Genomic DNA, 11,142 nt, shown 5'->3' on the forward strand with positions numbered 1-11,142 from the left:
CACAGCTCCTGTTCCAAACAGAAGCTGATCACCCCATAAGCGTTCGTATTCATCTTTTCCCATACTGCCTCTTTATATTTTAGTAGCCTCTCATGGACCATGATGATCTCCTCTAAATTCTGAGCATTAAGCGCATCCTGTACGTTGCTCATCCACAAACCAAAATTAATCTTACCGTCATATTTAACCACACTAATCTTGGTGTTCTAAAAATCAACTTGAACTACACCTGCCTTGTTGCTGCTTTCACCAACTTCTTCACTCATACTCACAGACTTCAATTGTAAAGAAAGATCCAAACTTTAATAGAATTAAGAAGGTACCTAACTGAAACCTAGATTGAATTCTAAATATATCTCCTAACCACACGAGGAAAGTAAAATCTTTAACGATAACTCCACAACTTTATCTCTACCGAAGCCTAGAATTCTAAGAACTAAGCTTCCACAATGAATCTTCCTCCATCCAATGCAAAATCCTAGATCTAAAATTTAAGCTCTGATACCAATTGTTGTGCGCCGTGCGGAAGAGTGCTTGATAACCAAACGAGTCGGTGAGCAATGAAAGAAGAGAACCAAACCAAATTACGAGTGTAATTCACCAAAATATGACACAAATCAAACCAAACACAGGAATTTACGTGGTTCGACAATTGCCTACGTCCACGGGGAGAGGATGGGGAGATTTCACTATATTGAGGAAAAATACAACGGGTTACAACTCACAAAATCACATAAATATAATCCTAACCAAAGCTCTCAACTTCCTCACAATATCTCTCTCTCAAAGTGCTCAAAACAATGCTAATTCTCTCCTTAAGAAACCCTAAGAAACGTGTTTTTATTTATAATAAAATACAATATCAAACATGGTGGGATTCTAAAAATGAATCTGCCATGCCCGGGTATGGCACCAACCACACCCCTAAAAACAGGACAGATTCTATCACACCTGGGTGTGGCAGACACCACACCCCTGACAACAAGGGCAGATTCTGTTAGTCTTCTTATTTTGATGATGTTTAACAAACAATTTATTACTGATATTGTTTACCTAGAGTTTGTGTATTTTTATTTATTGTAGACAAACAACTAGTTGAAAGTTGGATGGAATTGCGCTTGAACGATCATATCCAATGGAGGTTGGCAGAATAGTGGAAGTGAAGCTATGCAAATCCAAGTTAAAGATTCAAGTTCAAGCTTCATTTATAAGTATACCAAGTCTAGCCACATCAAAGATCAAGATTGTTTGGGTACACTTAGTATAGGATGATATTGTGTGTGATTAATTCTATAAGCTCAAGTTTGCACACACACTTCATTTGTGAATTTTTATGAAAATAGGTGTTTTTATGAAAATTACATTCAAATATATTTTGGACTATATCAACCATGTTAACATCATTTGTTAAGTCCATAAAAAGTTTACACAAGTTTTCAAAAACATCATTTGTTAAGTCCATAAAAAGTTTACACAAGTTTTCAAAACCTGATTTGATCTAAAATGGCAAAATCAACATGTTTGAAAAAAAAGTTTACACAAGTTTTCAAAACCTGATTTGATCTAAAATGGCAAAATCAACATGTTTGAAAAACATATATTTTGGCATTGTTGAATTTTTTTCTGTATTTCACAAATGGTAAGAGCTATTTAAAAAATTCTTTTTCCAACATGTTCATATTCATGTTTATAAACTTTTCCCAAAGTTTTATATTTTTTTAGAATTTATTTGCTTTTTTTAACAGAGCCTTGAAACTCAACTTTAAAATCATTTCAGGCTGATAACCTGTTATCAGTCGACTGATCAATCGACTGATGAAGTCAGTCGACTGATGATTCGACTGAAGAAAGTACCTAAAATGTTTATTTTGCTCTCTATTGTGTTTTCGTCGACTGACATCAGTCGACTGAAAATATTTTTCAGTCAACTGATAAGCTCGTATTTGAATACAATGTTCAGCTTATCAGTCGACTAATGCTTCCCGTCAGTCGACTGATAGGCTGTCTAGCGGCTAGTTTTATACAGAATCTGTTTCTTCATTTTTGGGAGATTTTTTGCTGATTTGCTTAGGGTTTTGGCTGATATTTTCTCTTCTTATATAAACCCCTATCTTCTCATCAACAATAGAACAAAGAAGTGAGTTTTTAACAAGAGTTTAAAAAGAGTTTCAAAGTCTATTCAAGTGATTAAGTTTGTGTTTATAAAGAGGTTGCTTGATCTTTCAATTGGGGAATTCATCCTCAATCATCTCCAACCTCTATTGTGACTAATAGAGAAGTTTCTCTAACTCTATTCTCTAGCAATTTGTTTTTGATTTTCACATATCATTATTTTGCTAGTTTGTAAATTGAGTTTGATTTCATTTATACTCATTTTATCACACACACACACACTATTTGAGCTTGTAGAATTTCATACATCATATTGGGTTGTGGGATTGTGTATTGTGAGTTTGAGCCTATATTGAGTTCTCATTCATGTTAGAGAACATTTTATTGTAATTATGCCTTTTTGTGAGTTACACATTATACTACACTTGGACACCGAGAGAAGTGGTTGGTGAGAGAAGGGGTCGGTTCCGAGAGGAGTGATGTCGGTAGTAAAGCCTAGCGTTAGGTTGTAATTCTGAGCACTTGAGGAAGGTGACACGGGCTAGGCCAATACTTAGAGGGTGTGAAGTGTATTGCTAGTGTGTAAGTTGTGAAGTTTTCGATCAACTAGGAAACCGTATTGTGAGGTGTAAACGTTATTCGGGTAAGCGTAGAAAACCCGGTTATGATAGTAGAGATATCCTCGAGGTGTGGAGCGGAGACGTAGGTCGTGGGGACCGAACTTTGTGATTATATCGTTTGTTTGCGTTTGTCTATTTGTGCACTATCTTTCTAGTTTACTCTTGTTTTTTATATCCTTGCGTATATCTCATAGTATATTTTATTGCTTGGATATTTCTCTTTGTTAATTAGTTTTTATTGGCATAAAATCAGATTAGATTAGCTTCAAATCCTAATCACCCCCCTCTAGGGTTCAACAATTGGTATCAGAGCTTGGTTCTCTTTGATTTAAGGTCTAATCGTGTTGAGTTAAAGATCCAAGTTATCTTTTTTGTACTAATCTAATTTTGTCTATATTTGTATCATGCTTTGTGCACCTCATTTAGACTATGATCCTAATGTTGCTACTAAAATAGATAATTTTTCCTATGACCAATGGTGTTCTAGATTTAACATATTTGTTATATCTAAACAATTCAATTTATGGGAAGTTATTGAAGACGCTTATATTATACCCACTTCGGAAAAATCCAAGTGGAGTAAAAATGATAAAAGAATGTTTAATATGAACAAGCTGTTGTTAGAATATTTGCTTAATGCTTTTCACTCATCTTTTTCTAACAAATTTGTTCATTTTGATAGTGATTACAATTTATAAAAATTTATAGAAGCACATCAAGGGGACTTGAAGGCGATCCGACAAGCTTTGGAGGCTTCCTCTTCAAGTTCTATTGGAGCATCATGCACACGACCACTAGGTGATAGCCCTAGTGAGGTACGCGAGCTCGACAACGATGATGATATTACTTTTGATGAGTTTGCGCATGAATTTTAAAAAATTATTCAATAGTTATATTGAATTGAAAAGTAAGCATGATAATATGAAATCCTCTCATGAAACACTAGTTACTAAGTTTGATCTCATTGCAAATGAAAATATAAATCTTAAAGAATGTAATGAAAATTTGAGATTAGAAAAACCTAGATTGCTTCATGAAAAATGTGATGCCATGTTAGAAGTAAAGATTAGTAAAATTAAATTAAACTCTATGGTAAATAATTATGTTTATCCTACTTCTAGTAGCAATGCTTGTATGCACAATGATGAGTTGAATCAAATAAAAAAAATGCATATCGACCTTAGATTCAACACTAAGCACTTGTATTGCGAATAACAAAAAGCTTATGGACATGTGTGCAAAGTTCTATGTTAATTCTTCTAAGAAACCTACACACTATGCACACATGTATAACAAAATTCACAAATATTCTATTTGTGGTCTTAAAGGCCATATAGCCAAATTTTGTCAGAATGCACAAAAGCTTAACAAGCCTATTCATGATTGTGCATCCCATTAAGCTTCTTCATCTCATACACATGTACACACACATAGTGTAAATCATAAACATGCTCATGTGTACAAATATGAATATTGTGGTCATTTTGGTCATTTGACCATGTTTTGTTTCTATTTGAAAAGAAATTCTCATTTACAAACTAATTACAAAGAAAACCTATTTTTGTAAATAAGCCACGTGCACAACAATTCGATCAACACAAACCATTCAAAACCCTACATTGCACAAATTGCAATCGTATGGGTCATGTATACAATTTTTTTTGACCGTATCTGTGCACAAAATATGCCCAAATGGGTTCATAACCCTAAGGCCTTGAATTTAAATGATGGGGGTCATATCCAAAACTCTTTCGGCACCAAAAATGTTTGGGTGCCAAAACAAAATTAATTTTAATTCGTTTTATGAGTTTTGTTTTATAGGATGAATTGTTAAAGTGATTTTATGAAAATTTCATACACATATTTTCCTTTGAAAATTTTATATTTTTTGAAGTTTTTCGTTTGAGATGTGTTTAATCAATGATTTACGAGTATAAATAATTTTACATATATTTATCAAGATATAAAATCTCAAAAAGGTTTAAAAAATATAAGAAAATAGTTTTTCAGCACATCAGTCGACTGATGGGTCGACTGATGACATCAGTCGACTGATGGGTCGACTGATGGACTCGCTGGTAAATGGATTGGTTTTTGTTTCTGTGGTTTTGTGTTTTTTATCTGGACCCGGCCCGCTCTGCTTATTAAATCCTGACCGCTTATTCTTTTCTGAGAACAAATCTTAGCCCTTGGCTTTTAACCTATACCCTAACTGTTCCCATTCCCTCTCAGTTCCGATTTTTCCCCAAATCCAGTCGACCGAGCTCTCTCTCTTCTTCATCTTCTCCGGCGATCACCGCATCTCCGTCGACCTCTCGAACTGAGCTCAACTCGAGGGTAATTTCTGTTCCATCCTTCCCTTCGTCGTCCATTACTCTACTTTAGGGTTTTCTGCGTTCTAGGTGTATCTATTCTTCAATCTTATTTTCTGCTCTATAATCATGAATAGAGGCAATAAACGCCCTAGAACTAGTCGAGGAAAGGCATCATCATCTTAGGCCCCTGCTCCGAACCCTAGTGCCCAAAATCCCTCAGCATCTAATGTAGAATTCTATGAAAATCAATTACTTACTCCCGCATTGCTTGAGAAATATCAGACTTTGTGTCGTTTGAAAATCTTCCCTGGTAGACTCGTAAACTATGAGGAGTACAAACATTTAAATGTCCATACTGTCTTAAGGATGCTAGTTTATACCACCTTTTCAACTCCATTAATGCACCCCCATATTATCCTTATCTTGTGCAGCTGTTTTATACGAATCTACAAGTTATCTCCACTGACCCTCGCACTCCTATCATCACATCTGTTATCAAGGGTCGTCATCTCTCTTTCACCACAAATGAACTTGCAAAAATTCTTGCAATTCCTAGGGAGACACCTATCTCGCTGATATCGAGTTTGAAAATCTTGATATTTCCTCATTAGTACTTCTTCCTGATTGTCAACCTCCTCTCGACTCCCATAACACTACCTTCCTTGCTAAGGTTATTGGGCGAATTCTGAGTTATAACTTAATCCCCAAAACTAGGGGTTACGATCATTATTCCCAAGATCTCGCTTGTGCCATCTATGGAGTTATCAGCTCTATGGGTATCCTTTGGGGGAAATATATTTTCGATTTTATGGCCTCCAAACACACTAAGTTCCTTCCCTACGGGGCCATTCTCACTACTATATTTAAACACTTTGATATCGATCTTTCCGGTGAACCCTTCATCAAAATTAAACCATTTATCGACGCCACCACTCTAAATCGTATGGGTATTCTAGCTACCCAGTTCGCTCTTGAGAGGCATCCCTCTCCAGAGCTTCCTCCAGAGCCTGTAGCATCTGCTGATTCTTCATCATCATCTGATACTTCATATAGGCCTCCTCGCCCTTCTCCACCTGCTTTAGATCCTTTGTTCGAGTTCATGTCTGGGATACATGAGAGACTGGGTAGCATTGAGCGCCGTCAGGAGGAGCTGGTGGGCAGAGTGGATGGTTTGGGGAGTCAAGTCGAGGGCTTGGGGCATCAGCTTGCCGAGATCGTCACCATTCTGAAACCATCTCAGGGTCCAGGGCCTTCATCTACATTATGTAGATTGTTATCACTTCTATGTATTTTGTTTATGCTTTTGAAAAACATTGAAATGTAGTATTTTGTTTTTTGTAGTGGTTTATGTGAAACTCTGTGGTTTATGTTTGTATGATATATGACCTATGGACTTGTATGGTTTATGAAGTCGGTTCTTCAGCTTGGTTTGTAATTGAACATATATGAGTTGTTGCAAACTTATCATTTTGGCTATATATATATTTCATGTTCATTTTTGTTGCCTATAGATACATGTGTGGATATGGTTGTGAATTATATTTGTTATCAATATACTATATTTTCACAATTCTTATTTGCTTATATATCGTGGCTAACTATTCTTACAGACTTTTTAATAGGGGGAGAATTCCTATATTTATTTTATACTCACCCATGCTTATAGGTAGGGGGAGCTTTCGCTCTCTTCTTTCTTATTTTCCCCTTTTTGATGTTATCAAAGGAGGAGAAATATTGTGAGTATAGCCTTTCTTATTTATATGCATGATAATTCTAAATTATATATTCTTTCCTTTCATGCATATATATATCCTTTTGTAAATTGTTTGTCATCATCAAAAAGGAGGAGATTGTTGGCCTTCTTGTTTTGATGATGTTTAACAAACAATTTATTACTGATGTTGTTTGTCTTGCGTTTGTACATTTTTATTTATTATAGACAAACAACGAGTTGGAGGTTGGATGGAATTGCGCTTGAACGATCATATCCAATGGAGGTTGGCAGAAAAGTGGAAGTGAAGTTATGCAAATCCAAGTTAAAGATTCAAGTTCAAGCTTCATCCATAAGTATACCAAGTCTAGCCATATCAAAGATCAAGATTGTTTGGGTATACTTAGTATAGGATAATATTGTGTGTGATTAATTCTATAAGCTCAAGCTTGCACACACACTTCATTTGTGAATTTTCATGAAAATAGGTGTTTTTATGCAAATTACATTCATTTGTTAAGTCCATAAAAAGTTTACACAAGTTTTCAAAACCTAATTTGATCTAAAATGGCAAAATCAACATGTTTGAAAAACATGTATTTTAGTATTGTTGAATTTTTTCTGTATTTCACAAATGGTAAGAGCTATTTGAAAAATTCTTTTTCCAACATGTTCATATTCATGTTTATAAACTTTTCCCAAAGTTTTACATTTTTTAGAATTTATTTGTTATTTTTAACATAGCCTCGAAACTTAACTTTAAAATCATTTCAGGCTGATAAGCTGTTATCAGTCGACTGATGAAGTCAGTCGACTGATGAGTCGACTGAAGAAAGTACCTGGAATATTCATTTTACTTTCTGTTGTGTTTTCGTCGACTGACCAGTCGACTGACTCTGTCAGTCGACTGAAAATATTTTTCATTCAACTGATAAGCTTGTATTTGAATACAACGTTCAGCTTATCAGTCGACTGATGCTTCCCGTTAGTCGACAGACAAGATGTCCAATGGCTAGTTTTGTACAGAAATTGTTTCTTGGTTTTTGGGAGATTTTTTGCTAATTTGCTTAGGGTTTTGGCTGTTGTTTTCTCTTCCTATATAAACCCTTATCTTCTCATCAGTAATAGAACAGAGAAGTGAGTTTTTATCAAGAGTTTAAAAAGAGTTTCAAAGTCTATTCAAGTGATTAAGTTTGTGTTTACAAAGAGGTTGCTTGATCTTTCAATTGGGGAATTCATCCTCAATCATCTCCAACCTCTATTGTGCCTAATAGAGAAGTTTCTCTAACTCTATTCTCTAGCAATTTGTTTTTGATTTTCACATATCATTATTGCTAGTTTGTAAATTGAGTTTGATTTTATTTATACTCATTTTATCACACACACACACACACTATTTGAGATTGTAGGATTTCATACATCATATTGGGTTATGGGATTGTGTATTGTGAGTTTGAGCCTATATTGAGTTCTCATTCATGTTAGAGAACATTTTATTATAATTAAGCCTTTTTGTGAGTTGCACTTTGTACTACACTTGGACACCGAGAGAAATGGTTGGTGAGAGATGGGGTCGGTTCCGAGGGGAGTGACGTCGGTAGTAAAGCCTAGATATAGGTTGTAATTCCGAGTACTTGAGGAAGGTGACACGAGCTAGGCCAACACTTAGAGGGTGTGAGGTGTATTGCTAGTGTGTAAGTTGTGAAGTTTTTGATCAACTAGGAAACTATATTGTGAGGTGTAAACATTATTCGGGTAAGCGTAGAAAACTCGGTTGTGATAGTAGAGATCTCCTCGAGGTGAGGAGCGGAGACGTAGGTCGTGGGGACCGAATTCCGTGAGCATATCGTTTGTTTGCGTTTGTCTATTTGTGCACTATCTTTCTAGTTTACTCTTGTTTTTTATATCCTTGCATATATCTCATAGTATATTTCATTGCTAGGATATTGCTCTTTGTTAATTAGTTTTTGTTGGCATAAAATCGGATTAGATTAGCTTTAGACCCTAATCACCCCCTCTAGGGTCTAACAATATTAAAGGGTAATACATGTATCAATCTCCTTGAAAAACTAAATAGACATCCATATTATTTAATTATTTCATAAAAAAATTTATTTTTCTGTTAGAATAAAAGGAAAATGCCTAAGATGTAGATGATAGCTTAATTCAATTATGAAGGTGCCTTGTTATTATAGAGATGAAAAAATAAAGCATGAAATTTTGAGTTTTAGAGGAAGTTGCCTGGTTAGCTGACATAGATACAAAGAATTTAAATTTAGAGACATCAACAGAATTGGTAAGGCTGAATACTCAGGAGATAGCAGGAGATGGTGGAGAGATACTTAAAATTTGTTGTTAATTTAGTTTTGATGATGATAATGAGATAGAGTTATTTAGTTTTAACAAAATATTTTTTGAGAGATTTCTTTTCAATTTTTTATTTTATCGGAGGTTTTCTACTATATATTGTAGTTTTAAAATATTTATTTTCATTGAATATCATTTATTATTAATAGAATTTTGGATTTTTTTTCTATTGATTTTTCTATGGAGGTTTAATAGAATTTTAGTTTTTTATTTTTTGCTCTATGAATTTTTTAAAGGTGATGAAAATATTTTTGTAAGGAAAATATTTGTTCTTGATTTGAATTGGTGTAAAAATATCTTTCAAAATTTTGATAGATATTAGAATATTATTAGTTATACCATTCTGTTACTTTTAATATTCTATACCTTTTTAAAAATCTCACCTATATTAGAAATATCAGTTTAAGATGTTTTTTTTTTAAATTTTAATAAAAAATAACAACCGGTGTAAAGATATTTGTTTAAGAAATAGAAAAACATTTTTATTTTTCTTCTTCATGTGATTATTATGTGGTAGATTAACAGAAAAGTTATATCTGAAAATAGAAAATAACAACCGGTGTAAAGATATTTGTTTAAAAATCTCATTTTAAAAATCTTTTTTTAAATGTTGATAGAAAACAAATGATGCGTAATGATATCTATTTATTTTATATTTTAATAGAATTTTTTTTTCTTTTTTTCACATTGTGAGGTTTTATCTGAAAATAGGTGGATTAACAAAAAAGGAATTTTACTATGAAATTTTTTGTATGAAACGTTTTTGGACAATAAATTTATTTATGATTAAAATTTTTGGCGGGATAGTGAGGTGCTATATGGATGTCATGCGGCTATCATATTGGCAACCGCATTAGTAGTATAATATAAATACAAATTCTTCTTTTAGGTACAACATATCGTACTTGTTTCTGTCTGCTAATAAATTTATTTCCCCCTAAAATATAGGATTAAAGAGACCAAAGCTTCACTGCATCTTAACCACAAATATAGGATAGAGGTCTAGCTTATAAGTTAATGAATGGGTTTATTAGAATAATAATGTCTAGGGCTGATTAACAAGAAAATACTAGTTAGCTATGGATTATTAGTTAACAACGGAATATCAGTTTGTTGCATATTATTGATTAATTGCATATTACTAGTTAATTATTGGTTGTCATTGTGAAACTGAAAATTAAACTTTCAAGTTGAAGGCAAACTTCTCTCAATATGATCGAGGCATGTAAATGCACCATCCTGCAGAGTAGCATATCATGCCCCTCCGAAAAAATATCCCTTGGTGTACCATGATTCAATGATTGTTAACTCATTAAGCATGCACTCTAGCAATGTGCAAGCCCTCAAACATTTTAGAATTGTTTCTTACTCGGTATAAATGGTCAAAATGTACTTTCACCAAGGTCGATGATCAGCTTGGATTCGAGAAGTGAACGCCCATGGGCTAAATACTTTGAATGGGCCCAAACTCAAGCCCACAACAAGTTACAACGAAGGTCGCCTGATGATTGAAGCGAACCTCGATAGACAACCCACATCAACTCGACCGACCAAGTCAGATGCGAGTCGACCTTCGCAACATGCCTTAGATCAAGTCAAAAGATGTCATCAGTTGATCAATCGAATTATATGATAAATTCGAACTCATAGGCGAAGTTTGCCCCTTAACAAACTCCATCCACGTGGACCAAGTCATCCACTTTTGAAGAAGGCACACCCGCGTCCTAAGCGACCTTTGCCCACGTCTTTAACGAACTTCGCCAAGTCCACGAAGTTCACCCAAATAATCATTTCAAAGCTATTTTTAGGGGATAACCGCTCCCCACTAACTCCTATTTTAATGCACAATTAATTCACAATTAAGAGGACCATTAACTCTTTCTTTTAGCTTATAAAAGGAGAGGAGATCATCCATTTTGGGAGGAAAAATGGGGGACCGAAAGCTTTGGCTAAAACAAGCTACACACGCATCACATTTGCAATCCCATTGAGAGATGTTGCTAAGAGAAGATTGAGC

The sequence above is a fragment of the Asparagus officinalis genome, chromosome 3 (assembly GCF_001876935.1).
Source record: "Asparagus officinalis chromosome 3, Aspof.V1, whole genome shotgun sequence".
Classification (NCBI taxonomy): domain Eukaryota; kingdom Viridiplantae; phylum Streptophyta; class Magnoliopsida; order Asparagales; family Asparagaceae; genus Asparagus; species Asparagus officinalis.